Source organism: Hetaerina americana, unplaced genomic scaffold, assembly GCF_022747635.1.
Source record: "Hetaerina americana unplaced genomic scaffold, ioHetAmer1.1.p SCAF_12, whole genome shotgun sequence".
Lineage (NCBI taxonomy): Eukaryota > Metazoa > Arthropoda > Insecta > Odonata > Calopterygidae > Hetaerina > Hetaerina americana.
Genome location: NW_027286292.1, coordinates 8576416 through 8591515, shown reverse-complemented (window position 1 = coordinate 8591515; position 15100 = coordinate 8576416).

Below are 15100 nucleotides of genomic sequence, written 5' to 3'. Positions count from 1 at the left end.
TGCCAGATGGAAGGTAGTCCATTCAGCATCCCAGCAAAGGTGTCTGAACACATTGAGTGATGATGTCATGTTAAGAACACTATTGAGGAAGGCAACAGGAAACAACTCTATTATAATCCCATGAACTGATGATGGGCAGGATTATTAGAATGAGTCCTGGCAACTACAGTACTCAGCCATGTATTGTGCCTGGCAGGGTAGAAGCAAGGCTTCCACAGTCGTGATCTTATGAAATCCATGCAAAGCAACAGTAGTAGTGCCAAACACCCAGAAAATGACCAAATTAATTAGAACAGGGACTTGGAATGTTAGAATGGTGTTAAGTCCTGGAAAAATATTAAGTGAGAGATTGGGAGGAGAAATATTAATATTTTAGGGCTGTGTGAGGTGGGGTGGAAGAATAGAGGGGATAATTGGAGTGATAGTTATGGTCTTATAGAGTAATAAATGGTGAAAGGGAAGAGCATCAACAAGGGGTGACAATAATATCAAAAAAAAAGGCCGGAAGAAGCATAGAGCAAGTGGCTCATAGAATGTTATAATTAGAAGTGAAAGAAAGCTGAACCAATAAAACCTGGTCATTGTTCAGTTCTACATGCCACCAGGCAATAATAAGGAGGAAGAAGTCGATAGGGTATGCAATAAGAGAATATAATTGCAGATGCTCCTGAAGGTGAATATCAGATAGCTATGGGGGATTGGAACACAACAGTAAGTAAAGGAAGAGATGGTTGTGGGGTAGGGGACTATGGCTTAAGGACAAGAAATGACCCCAGGGAGAAAGCAGTAGAGTTCTGCAGATTTAGGGTTTAATCAAAATGAACTCAAGTTTAGACAAATGAAAGGTGTAGGTATACATGAAAAATGCACAGGGATTCAGGGAGATATGACATAAGTAATATTGTGATTATACACAATATTAGGATCAAGGTGATTAATTCAGAGTTTCCTGGCCACGGATGCAAACTCAACCATAATGAAGTGTCATGTCTCATTCAAAAAGATAAAACAGGAAGACAGGTTAGGAAATGGAATTTGAAAACATTAGCAGGAAGGAGTATCAGCAGCTGTAGAGAAAATCATGAGTGAGGGAAAGGAGTTAAATGCTATCGAGGAAAAATGGGAATGTATCAAAAAAGAATTATCCAAAGCCACAAACTATAGGAACTGTTAATAGGAAAAGAACGAGGAAACCTTGGATTACAGATGAGATGACTGGAAAGATAAATGAGAGAAGAAAATGGAAGAATGTAAATACAGAGGTAGAAGGAACTGCAAAGAGTTAAATAATAAATTGAGATGGTAACAAATAGAACAAAAGAAGCATGGTGAAAGAATATGATAGTCTAAAATAACTGTTTCTGCTCCCAATTAGTTGAAAAATTGCATCAGAAAAATAGCTGTCACATCCATTTTCTAATCCATCCCAAGAAAAAGATATCGAAATGGAAAAGAATTCTTTCTGGGGAATTTATCTCGTAAGGTGACCAGAACCATTCCAGGGAACAGAATAAAACCAGCCTTCTATAATAAAGGCAACTTAGGGAACCTTTCATCAAATAGCAAGGGCTGAAGTCCCATCATGGAAAAGAGTGTATAAATTTCATTGTGAGTGCTCTGCTATTTACTTTGGACAAACCGGGAGGAAATTCCGTGAACATGTGAAAGAACATTACGCCTGTTTCAAAAGCAGAAATCCTTTCCATTTGGCCAAGCACCTACTGGGCAATAACTACACTAGTGAGTTTGTTCCTGAGATTTTACATTTTGAGAAGAAAGGTTTAAGATAAGATGGCTTGGAATGTTTGGAAAGGTCCAAGAACAGTCATTATAAGGGTATAGGGGTTAATGACCTGATTCATTACTCCTTCTCCCCCTCCTGGACCTCCCTCTGTTCCACAGTCCCTCCCCCCCTGATGCTATACCCAACCGCCCTCTCCCCCTCCTGCCCCTACGCACACACCAGTTTCTTTTCTCTTTCCCCTCCTCCAACTTTACCAGCACCTCCCTCCTCCTCTTCTCTGTCTAGTATATAAAGTTCTGTGTCCTCTCTACTTCACCTGATGATGACTTTGAACGTAGAAACCTAGGTCATGAATAATAAAATATATGTGGAAGAACAAAGTATTTTCTATTCTGATCAAAAGAAAAATATTGGAAACAATCAAAGAAGTCTAGATTAATTTTATTTAAGCTAGGGAAGACTCAAAGAGGAATGGAAGGAATATATAGAGGAACTAGATGGTAAAGACAATGAGAGCAAGCATAGGCATAGAAAGAGTGTGCTAGATGATTTGGGTGAGAAGAGCATAGAACCAGGCTTACTTCATGTCAAAATAGAAAGGGTGTTAAGAGAATTGAAATCAAATAAGGCTGTGATGGTAGGCAACATTCCTGTGGAATTACTTTGAGGTTAAATAAGACAAAGAGCGGTATTAGGCAATGAATCTTTCTCAAGGAAGAGGAAATTGATGACAGGGACATTAAGTTAGGATTTTAAGAAAATGCTCATTAAGAATTTGATATGGAGCACAGTTTTATGCAGTGTGGAAACATGGTCATTGAAACAGGAAGATTGGGATGTGGTTGAGGCTTTTGAAATTTGAGTATAGAAAAGGATGGAAAAGGTTAAGTGTAGAGAGAGGGAAATGAACAAGGAAGTCCTAGGTATGATTGGGGAGGATAGAGGATTTGCGGAAAAAAGCCAAAGGATGTGTTAAGATGGATGCAGTATTTGATAGGCAATTGAATGTTGAAATCTGTGTTAGAAAGAAGATAATTAGGAAAATGAGGAAGGGATACAAATAGGATAGGCATGTTGGATGAAATAAATGGCGGAAAGAATTTTGCAGGATTTACGAGGTACTTCTTGTAGTGTCAGGTGTCGCATTGTATTTTGTCAGGTGAGCCAAGTAAATGTATTGTTATACCATTGTATAGGCTGTGTTTCAATCCAAAATTTACCTTACCGGGTAGAATACCATTAAATAAATAAAAATTTGGAATTGCATGTTCCAGCCTACATATGTTGAGATTGACTGATGATAAAAATATTTATTCTCTTTTTCTTCTGTACTTGACCATTTTTAGCTAATTTGAGCTATTTGTTAGTTTGATCAGTCTTGAAAATTACCTATATATCTCATCTCCATCTCTAGCCCAATTTTTCATCATCGCAAGTATACTTTGAGAGAATAGTTAATGAGGCATTGAGCTAGTACATATGCATTAGTTCTCATAAATATGCAGAAGTGAGATGCTGATCTGGGCTCTACATTCTTAAAGTTAAAGAGATTTTAGGTATCTATTCTACCAAATGTTTTACCATGGAGCTTAGTTTTAGTTTTATATGCTTCGTAAATATGATATTTGAAGAAGTATGTGAACGGTGTGTTTTAGATGTCACAATTGAAAGTTTTAAAGCTCTGAGCTTCACAATGGAATAAATTAAGGGAAAAAATGTGGAGAAAATAGAACGTACGGAGAGCTAGAAAATATACGAAATAAAGGTAGGACAAGGAAGGAAGTTGGTGGGGGAAATTCCACAATGGTGGTGAAGGTGGATAAAGTATCAATTTTAGTGGGACCTTTAAGACTTATGGAAAACGAGAGAAAATATTGGCTGGTTTGGATTCAATTTATTGAAGACTATGAAAAGCTGTACAATTGAATCATTTAGAAAAAAAATTTTACTGTCCATAAAGACGAAATGTCATTATATTTTAATAGTATATGTAATAGGTACCGCAAAAAATGTGTATTGGTATTAGGGGCCTACCATTACCGCGTATACTGTGAATATCATCGATCATGCCACCCCCAGTTATGAGCCACGTGGAGGAGAGAACCGTCCGGAAAATTTTGGACGAACGGACTATTTATGGTTGTTCCCAAGAGTTCTGTATTTGCAAGGAAGAATTGATTGAACGTTCTGGATTGCCCAGGGTATAGCCCCAAGACTGAATGTCAGGCGTGACCCGCCCACACTTGCGAAAGATGCGGGGGGTGGGGAAACCTCGAAACGGTCAAGGTTTTGATCATCTTCCGCCGGGCATATTCCTCCTCCACTCTCTGAATACGAGCGCCACCCATTCCCCCATGTCCCCCTCCCTACTAACAGGTGTTCGATATGGTTTGTCTTGATGGAAGAGAAGGGCTGGGGACTCAACGGGGAGGTTGGGGAACGGGTGGGACCCATAACAAGGGGATGTATCGGCAGCGGGGCCTCATGCGCAGGTGGTCCGCATTCGATTCCCAACGTCGGCGTGAGGTTCCCAACCTCCCCCCTGCGCCCAATCGGAGTGGTACCTTCAGAAGAGAGCTTGGGGTGGGCTGCTCGATGAGCGATCCTTGCCAACGAGTGGGTGGGGGAATCAACCGTTTGCACATTTCGTCGAGAATGTTCCCTATGCCCCTGGGCCCCTTCACTGCCCCTCATCTCCCCTCCAGCCTCCCATTCCTACCCCGCACTCCCGCTACCCCCTCGCGCCCCAATTACTACCCAGCTGACCTCTCAGGGGTTCGAGAATGGCCTCGGCAGTCGAATCCTTCCCCAGGAATGGTTAATTTGTGGGGGCACAATTCTTTATTTTCGGTTCATTGTTCACGGTCCTCCAATCCGGCTCATAAAACGACAGAAATAACTCCCCTGACAGCGTATGCTGTCTCACCCCTCTAGAATCTGTAGTTACGAGCGCCCAAGAGATCGATAGCTAGGTGCGCTTCAATTCTTCGAAAATTGCGTCAGCGCACAATTCCGCACGGGGAAGTGAAAATACCCTCTCGGGGAAACTGCCGGGAGGCGACGTAGAGACGCATATTTTATGGAAAATTCCGGAGCGTTTGAAAACGCGTGGGCTGTTGCTCGAGGGTAAACGCGTCGTCCTTAGTCCTCCAAAAGCATTGGGGGATGTGATGATGTTAAATGGGGGAGTCAAACGATTAAGAGATAGGCCATGGATGCTCCCAGGCAATTATTACGTATTATTGTGACCTTAAGGAGCCTTCTCATTATTTGCGGGCAGGCAATTTATATCCCCGTCTTTCACCCTTCACACCTCCCAAAAAACTTCATGTAGTTTTAAATGTTTATTCTTCATCAACCCCCTTCCTCGCTTGCCTCACATTCTCCCTTCCATCACAGCTTTCAGCATTCCCCGACCGCTTCGTTTCTCCTTCGTCCAACTATGCTGCCTGCTTAGAATTCTCAGCATTAGTTTCTCTCTTTCCTCACATAATCTAACGCCTAACTTGTCCTTCTCTCTCTGTTGAGTTTACTTTCACTGTTTCTTTCTCGCGAAATTTACCAATTCGCCCTCATCATTTTTGCCCCTAAGACAAGGTTTCGGAACCATTCAGAGTTTCGTATAATGTTTTCGAATTCCATCCTAAATAGTATGTTATTCCCGCATTTAATTCATCAACACCGTCATTAATTCAAGCGTGGCGTGGTAGCCTAGTGGGTGGGGAGTCCGTTTGGCATTGCCCATGTACGATTCGCGGCTAATGGCGAAACTCCATATTCGTCCAAACCGTGTGATTTTACGGGTGTCATTTCCCTGGGAAAAACTACAGGTGTCACGTGGATAGGAACCGAGCCTTTCCCTTCCCCTCACCTCTGATGTGTAGGCTTCAAACGCCTGGGGGCTAAATAAGAGGAATGCAAACCTGTGGAACATTAGGTCGAGTACTAAGTTTCATTTCGTCATTAATATCCCTCCCTTGATTATCCTTCTTTTTTAGTACAAATCCTCCCCAAATGAAGATCTAAAACGTGATACTTTGGTTAGGAACACCATGATATGCAGACGTGGATGAATTTCGTGTGGGATGTCATCGTCGTTACGATACTCTGTGTGAGCAGGATTCGTGCAGGGACCTGTGAATTTACTTGTGCGTTTGAGAAAAGCAGCCCGGGTCGAGGCGCGTTTCCTCTCTTCGGCATTCGCTTCGGCTTGCCCCGCTCGGCTTGATAGTAATTGCGACAGATTAGGGAGGAAAAGTGATGGTGCTAAATGAGAGATAAACTGTCACCGGATGGGGTGGGGAGCAGAGGCTTCACACCGGAAAGAGGTGGTCTGGGATCCATTCTTTAAGAAAGGGGCGAGAGTCAGCGAGATAGATAGAAAAAGTGTTTGTGAAAATTTGCACTGTGTTGTCTAGAAGGTTCACTAGTGGGGTAATTCCATGGCTATATTAGGACTCGATCAGACATTAGAATTGCGGAACCACTCCTTCAATATTATTTATGAGAATATTGGCCGATATATCAGCCAAAAATGTTTTATTTTAAGGTTAAAATAAGTTGAAAATAATTAGCTCATAATGCCATTGATCGATAATGTAGATAAATGCCATGTCTCTCGCACCGTGGATGGTGTGCAATTATTTAGCATTTTGCCGAAATATAAAAGGGATGATGAGCGCTATCGATAGTTGTCAACACGATCCGTTTTGAAAAAGCAGAAAAAATATTATTCTTTGGCTACGCTCTTATTTTAGGCCGTGTACGTAGCATTTAGAGGCACGATTGCCAATTCGTTAAGTTATTTTGCTTTCTCGCTAACTACTGGTGCGTTTACCGATAGTCAGCGAGCGGATTAAAACAATCGTCGGTGCAACTACAAGGCCAAACAAGGCGTTATCCAGGATCCAACCTGAGACTTCGATATATGATCACATGGTACCTTTTTGGAGTGGATGGTATACTGTTTATTTTATGTTCATATTTTGTTTCTCCAAAGAATTCGATGGACCGCTATTGTTTCAATAAATATAAGAATATTTCAATTAAGCATATGGATTATCATTAATGTCTGTGTAGATGAAATAGGATGCATATTTTTATGAATTGACCGATTGAGTAGTAATGGGGTTTAATAGGAATTTAACAATCACCTAATTCTGGGGAGAAGGTAATTGCAATATATTCTGATCGCGGTATAAGATACTATACCCTTCCGAAAAATCGTAGAAAAAATGTCGTTGCTGAAACAGGCCATATTGTTTATTTTGAATCCTATATTGTTGTCGCTGTTGGAATGGACATATAACTGGGAGCAACAACAAACGAGTAAAACGAAAAGTTTTATTGATGGAGAAAGAGCTCTTATTCCATAAATGAAACAAAGAAACAGAATTTTTCGGAAGTGTATAGTATCCCCTCCTACGTATACCCTTTCAATCGATGACATACGTGCAAAAAACTAAGTAATAATTTAACTTTGGAGAACCCCTATTATGGTGGGATAAATTTTTGATGCATATTTTTTTTCGAATTATATTCCTATTATTTTATTTGAAGATAAAATTTACTACGTTCTCATGTCCAGAAATGGCCCTGAAGGTTCGCTGTAGTGGTCCAATGCTAGCAAGTGTGGTTTCCGGGAAATTTTCGCGGTCACCAAACTTCGGCACCAATTCTCAATCCCCTATCGGTGCTTGCACTATGTCATCTTAAAAAGAATAAAGAAAGGCATATATTCTTCTTTCTTTCAGAGACTCGTTTCCCAACACCATAGGTTAGTCTACAAGTCGTAATTTGTATATGCCTGAAACCCAATCTGATAACAGTTTATCCGTACAAAATTCATCAAACATTTTTTCACAGGACATGAATCAGGATAGATAATTTTACATTAACGGATGTTTGAAAAGGAATGTAAACCGGCTTTCAGTTCTTGAAGTTATGATGCTGAGGCTTCCAACTACAATAATTTCATTTGCATGATGATGGATTTTATTCTCCGAATAGGAATGTCAAGAGATATGCAAGTTGGCGCCCCGGCGATTTCTCTTGTTCACTCTTGCAGTTTTTCCTTGAAAAGCATAGTTCTGAAAGTTCAGTCTTCTAATTAATCTTCCGTTTGTATTTAGGGTTGCCAGTACTTGAGGATAGAGCGAGAAACTTAAGAGTTGTGGTAGTGGTGTTTTTATTTTCCAGACGACAGACTATGATAAATGCACCGTCAATTTCATACAAGAAAATCCGAAACAGAAAAACACAACGTCAATGACCGAGACATGATTAGAAGCCATAAACGTTGAACAAGCCAGTGAGCGAGTTAACCACCATACCAATCAGGTCGGCTTGGCAGCTCCAAGAACTAAGCTATATTACGAACAGCTGTGATAAATGAGCAAATAGGTTCTTTATATCTTCCAGAAAATCTTTGGTATACTTAAAAAACACATCCTGTCTCTTCTATCTACAATCGATTAGAAATCGAAGAGGAATAATGTTATTACGGAAATTTTACGGAGTTGAAACCACGGAGAATGAGTTATAATATACGAGGGTAGGCTGAAAAGTAATGTACTCATGCTTGTAGAGCGTAAAAAAATAAATAGCAAGATCGGGAAAAAAGTACATTAAAGTATAACTCTTAATTTTAAAAATAATATATTTATTTTTCATCATAGTCACCGTTAAGGCTAACACATTTCTCCCAACGTGTAGCAAGTTTATTCATTCCGTCACTGAAAAACTCTTCCGACTTTTCTCGAATCCAGCACTTAACAGCTGCCTTCACCTCATCGTCCGAGGTGTAATGATTACCTTTGAGGTGCCTCTTGAGTTGAGGAAAAAAATCGGGAGAATAAGGCGGGAGTGGAATCGGTTCAAATTTCAGGTTTAGCAGAGCGTCTCCAGTTGCGCGCGAAGTGTGTGGACGAGCGTTGTCATGTTGCAAGATTATTGGCGCCAGGCTGCCTTTTACACAACAAACTCAATCTCGGAGGTGTTTTTGAGTCTGTATGTACTGAAATGAATTTACCGCTGCCCCTCGTTCCAGAAAATCGGTCACATGAACTCGGCGAGCATCCCAAAACACAGAAAAAAGAAGTTTTTTTTGCGGATGGTAGTCTTTTGAACTTTTCCGCCTGAGCAGAAGACAAAAGTTTACTGCCCATCGATTTACAGTAGACCTACCGACAGCATCGCCACCATAAACAGCCTTTAAACGACGATGAATCTCAGTAGGAGAAACTTTTTCAGCAGTTCAAAATTCGATAACAGCACGCTGTTTAACTCGCGTGGACATAGTACTAGAACACGTCTCCATACTTCCGCTTCTCGAAATACACTGGATGAATGACACGACCTCAAATCTGCGCATGCATGTTGAGGGGGAATCTTACTTCCACATGCCACCAGGAGTGATTCTGAAAGTTATTTGGTTTGTGAGCTACAAGCATATGTGCATTAGGTTTCAGCCTACCCTCGTACTTTAACCAACAACTAATACATTATTAGTTGCTAGTTAAAAAATAATTCACTCGCCCAAGGCTGTTTTTAAATATTCTTCCAGCGTTATTTAAGTATGCGCTACCCTCAGACTATCCTTAAGGACATGAGGCGTTGCTTCCAATTTGGGAAGTACTTCTTTATGAATATATCAGAAGCGTATGGCCCTATAAAAATTTTTCGCTTCAAGTCCGATTTCCCTATTCTATCCAGTACAATCAATCACCGTCTGTCAATCAGGCTTAGTCATTTTACGTGTTTATATCATGTGGCTCAGTCAAACGTAATTGATTTCTCAAATATGTGTAGATTTCAAAATCTCACATGATGTTTTTCTTCTCGTATTACTTGATTGTTATATGATAGTTTTTTTTGTAATGGGATGTTTTGAGAAACGATGATTATCGGTATAGCTAATCCTGGAAAATATTAGCATGGTCAAGCGCCACCTTTCCACTTTCCTGTAAGGAAAGCTATTAAAAACATTATTTTAAACACTCAGTCGCGCGTGCTGTGCAGAAAAATAGATAAATCCGCAGCTTCTTGATACTAGTTACATCGTTAGAAAAACGAGCTAATTTTATGTAAAAATGTTGGGCCAAATAATTTTTTCTGCATGGGTAATTTGAGGAAGCATGAGTGTGACGAAATAAAGTGGATCAAAATTTTTTTCTCTTTCTGTATAAGTGGCATGCTTATCCATAATAATCGGAAATTTTACAAAAAACGATAGTATATTTGCTTATGTTAACGTTTTTGGCCCAGGAAGTAGCTACAGCCAGCACCTGATTAACTGTACCAAGCTTTTATTTCAAAATTCCCCATTTATTTACGCAGTTGCTCATTTAAATTGATCCCTTTAATTCCTTTAGCTTTGCACAAATTTTAGCCTCGGATACCAGTAAACCAAGAAACATCATCAGATTGTAGAAATAATGGATTTATGTGAGGCAACAAGAAGTAAACAATCATTTTTGTTGTAAAATAATAGCCTTAGTAATTCATTTTTATGGTTCAAAGAACACGTAATTACAATTCAATCAAGAACACGTAATTGCAATGTCGGTCACAGGACGAGTGAAGGCTATAGCCAAGGACGAGGAAAGACTACTTTCTACTGGTAAAGCCTCTTCTGCCCTCAACTGTTAGCCCATTTTAATATTTTCACAGCTTGACATTCAGGATACGAAAGAAATATTTAATGTTTCCGGGAGGTCATAAAATTTAAGGGCTGTGTTTTTTAATATGATGGGAACACTTGGTTGGCGCGATATACACGCGCTCTTATATGGTTAATCATACGGTCAGCAAAAGTTTCAGTGAGGCAGGCCCAAAGTATTTTCGCTTTCTCCAGACTGGCGTTATCTCAACGAGACAGTAGGTAGGAATCACTACCTTAGGAGGTAGAATTCAATATGAAAATAAATGAGGCCAATGAAAAGCCGCTAATAGTGTAAATAGTGGTATCGAAATAGCTCTGCCGTCTACTTCCTGTGGAAAATGTCTGTCATTTTATCGGAACTTTATTCTATCCAATTGAAGAGCAGTATCCTTTTTTACTGGTTATCCTCATCTATGATGGACTGGTGTTCAATAAATTACGAGCCATGAAAAGTAGTTTAGATTTTATGGTGACGTCGTTAGAAGTTACGCGACTTATTTTATTGAATGTTAAATTCAAAAGTTTCTGAGAACTCAAGCGGAGGTTTCCCCAGTTTAGTTGAGATTTTGAAAATATTTTAATTGCTTAGACGATCGAAGAAGAAGGCGTATGTGGCATCCGAGTCGAAAAAGGGCCGCACGTGTACTTCTGTATCTAACCTTCTCATCCTTGCTTATCACCGTTGAAGGTCAGTGAAGGACGGTGTTTTTTTTGTCTATAGGTTTCATGATATTCCGTCAAGATAAATGCATCGTTTATTACTGCTTTTGAATGTCAATAGTTTCATCAATGGAAGTGTCATCTTGAAAGATTTTAATGGACTTTCTTTTAAGTTGCAACTGATTGAATGCGATGGACTCATGGTTATGTTTGATTTATCCCTTTGAAATCTCTATAGGTTTACAGCTGTGAATTAAAATCGGAATACATTAAATCTTTGAAGGGCTCAGTTGAGTGTCAATCTGATTGGACACTGGACGGTTAATTGTAGGATTTAAGTTTGTTTGAAGCCGTAAAAGAGTGTGAGCATTTGCTTAATCTCTGATTTCGGCCGGGTAGGTTCATTTACTGACTTACCTCTAGCGGGTCCGAGCACCGCTGCGAACATTTCTATTTGGATTTTAAAGAGCAAGTAATGCTGACAGGTTTCTACTGTTCCAAAATAGATGATGATATGAATCTGGATAGGAAATCATCGTGAATGATCATTTATCTCTGGTTCCGCTTCTATATGCACCAAGAGGGAAGGGAAAAATTTTCCCAGTCGGTCTTCACCGGAGAAACAAATTTTTTTTTGATAAAATGAAAATTTGAAGCAAGAACCCTTCTTCCCGGGGAAGAGGGTTCTTTTTTCAAATTTAGAAGCAACTATCCCTCAAAATGGATGGCGCTGAAGCGTCGTGCCTATACCCGGCCGTCGCCGTAGGGCGGATTGGGCTCCGAGTCGAGTGCCGCTTGACGCGGCGACGAGTAGGAGGGTCGCGGCAGGGTGCGCAGAAGGGTCTTTGCTCGAGCTTGCTTGGAGCCGCCGTCGGCGCAGAGCTTGGTGGTAGTAGCAAAGCACTCATACTTTTTTTCAACTTTTCATTTCATCAAAAAAAGTCGTTTCTCCGGAGGAGACCGACGGGCCAAATGTTCCCTTCCTTCGCGATTGAGTCGGGCGTTGGCCTTTCAAAACCTGCTTTAAATCAACCGGACGCCCGACTCGTCGCTTCCGCTGTCTCTTTGCCTCTTTGTCAAATTCATTCTAAAGCTCCGATTGAATTTTTTCTTTCATGTGCCCTGAAACCGACAAAACTGGAACTTTTTGGACTCCACTTACGTAAAGTATCATATTCGGAAATAATTACAAACGGTGTTTTTGCGCAATTGACTTCATCCGGGGTTTACCACGCATCACTACTTCTAGTCATCTCTCGGCAGGCTCCATCCCTGAGTTGATTTTGAGAGATGAGATTAAATAACTTACTTAAACCTGTACGTATTTCTTCTACTATATGCCAGTATCTTCGCATTTAATGAAAAGGAAGGTCGGCTACGGAATCCATTTGATCCATTAAAAAGAAACGTACAAAAAAGGAGGGAAATAGGCAGAGAGAGTCTATAGTAAATATTTATGAGTTCGTTTGGTGAATTCCACGTTTGCTGATTTTTTGGATATCATATCTTCCTAGGATGCAACCGCAGATGGCACAGGGAAAGGAACCTCTACGTGTGACAAAAAAAATGCAAATTCCTCCCTACCCTGACGTGTGAATTGCATGCACCATAGATCTTAAAATACACAATATTTCAAACCGGTTAATGATTAATGGCCATATTTTTGTCTTCCGTGTTCGTCTTGAAAAATGAAGTGCATATTTTTTTTCTGGAAGCTAAAATGGTCGAATCACTTTCCGGAGGTTTATTTTGATCATTTTCAAATTTTCAGACGCCTTTGTAACCACGGAGTGTCACGACCCCTAGCAGTGAGAATGGTAGCCAGCGCTTGGTTCATAGCAAATCTCTTTACCTCATAATCGCGGTCAAGAGTACGTATTTTTCTCGATCCATCTGCATCCCCGGGGTGCCCTCAATCAAATCCCATTTTTAGGCATCGGGGTTGTCCCAGGGGGTGTATTTCGGGGGGGAAAGAGGGCCATGACCGAATAAAGATGCAAATCCATCCCGAGAAAGAAGCCTGGGTTAGGAGGCGGTATCTTGATTTGCGCGCCCTCCCCACCGGCCTACAATTCTGGAAAACTAGGCCGCCAGGGAATCGCCATTCGAGGGGTGCAAGAGAGAGAGAGAGTAGGATCCCGACGCCTGCCGAACCCCGCCCCACCCTATTCCCTGGCCCTCTGCTACGATTAAATGAGATACTAGGTATTTCACACGGTTCGGCGATGTTCTCCCTGACCACCTTGGGGCAAGGGTTACTGATCTCTTTCCACGGGCGCTTTCCTTCATCGTAAAAAGATTTCATGCGCTCTAAAAAGTAGGTTAAGGCGCTCCCATCTCCCGAGGGCCAGGGATTTCCTAATTCAACTCCCCATCCCTGCTGGCAACATATGAGGCGCCTGCTGCCGCCCTTGGGGACCGACGACGGCCGCATCGGATGAAATTGGCCCTCGCAAAGGCCAAACGGCGTTCGCGCCTAGCATAAAAAAATATTTAGTACATGTAAAAAAATACGACAGGAAAATGAAAAGAAAACGTTCGGGGAGCTGGTTTGCATTTGAAGTTCGACTATTTTTTACCATGTGGGCCTGCATTTCCATGCATAAAAATAGAAGACAAAGATTCCAGGAAGAATTGATTAAGAGTTTTCCTCTCCACAAATAGAACGTATCACTTAAAGCAAGATGCGCAGCAGCAACTTAAAGTCATTCGACTCTAATCCAAGCCTTGAATCCCCTTTCACTTCTTTGTTTTCCATTGGTGCTGGCACCCCATGCAGTAGACCTATGGATGGCTTTCCCAGAAACCATAATAAATGTTGCGTAGCAAGGGTCTCTGGAATCAGTTTCAACCATTTTCGTGTCCATACACTGAGGCATTATCACACTCACGGGATTAATGATTTTAATCGTTAATGGAACACTCTGCGATAGTACACGCAGAATTACATCAATTTTTGCACCGCTACTATCGATTTTTGTATCCTGAGTTGTTTCTCTTGTTTTCATCATGGAATAATATTGCCAGCATGTGAGTATTTTGTCGATATACCTATACATTTGCAAATATATTGTCAGCATTGGAGTTGTAATGGATCCCAGAGTAAAGTTTGTAATAATGTAGTTTTTAGCTAGTGATCATCCAAGGCATGGAAGTCCTCCCAAAGCATAACTAAGATCCAAACTGCGACGCCGTCCAGGGCGTACACATTTTTACCCTCGCTAAGTAAAATGCACTTTATTTTATCTACCTTGGCTTAGTTTCATGACATTTTGTGGCCTGATGACTAAAAGAATACAATACATAAAAGCTATTTTTTTTATTTTTTCAAAATCTTCATATTATTTAGCTACTTGTAAGATTGAATTTCGTTTTGAAACACCGTCTATGAGAGCAGCATGAAAGTGGGCTAGGATGCCAAGTGGGCAATTCAGTCGTTTTGACCACCTGGAGAATATGCAAATAGGTACTTGCCCTTTCCGCAAACAATTCACGAACACAAAAAAACCGTGTTTAAACTCTGTTAGTATTTCAGTCGAAACACTTTATTTTCATTTTCCATTCCGTATATGGACGTATTTATCCCTAGTTAGAGCTTAACGTTCCTACCACTATGCTACCGCACCCCCGGAAGCAGGCACACGACCGTAATTAATTAGTGCACTGCATTTGTGGTTAGGGCTAAATATTGTATTTATTTGAAGAACCAGTATTAATCTAGCACTTTCTGGGGAAAAAAGTGTATTTCAACAAGTTCAAGCACTTTCATGCAGGCCTTATGAATAGTTCCCCTCTGCGTCGTTCCGCTATCGTCAGTTTCTCTCCCTAACCCCAATTGGCAACTCTCTTTCAGTTCTTTGATATCTTCTATCGTTTAATTCTTCTTCCGCGTTTTCATGTGCACCTCTTTACGTCTTTTCAATTTAGTACTCAGCATTTCGTTTCTCAATGAGGGTACAGCCTACATAGCTCTTCTACCTTTCTCTCGCATAAAATCAAAGTTCAAAAAACACCTCTTACGATAATAGCGTGTG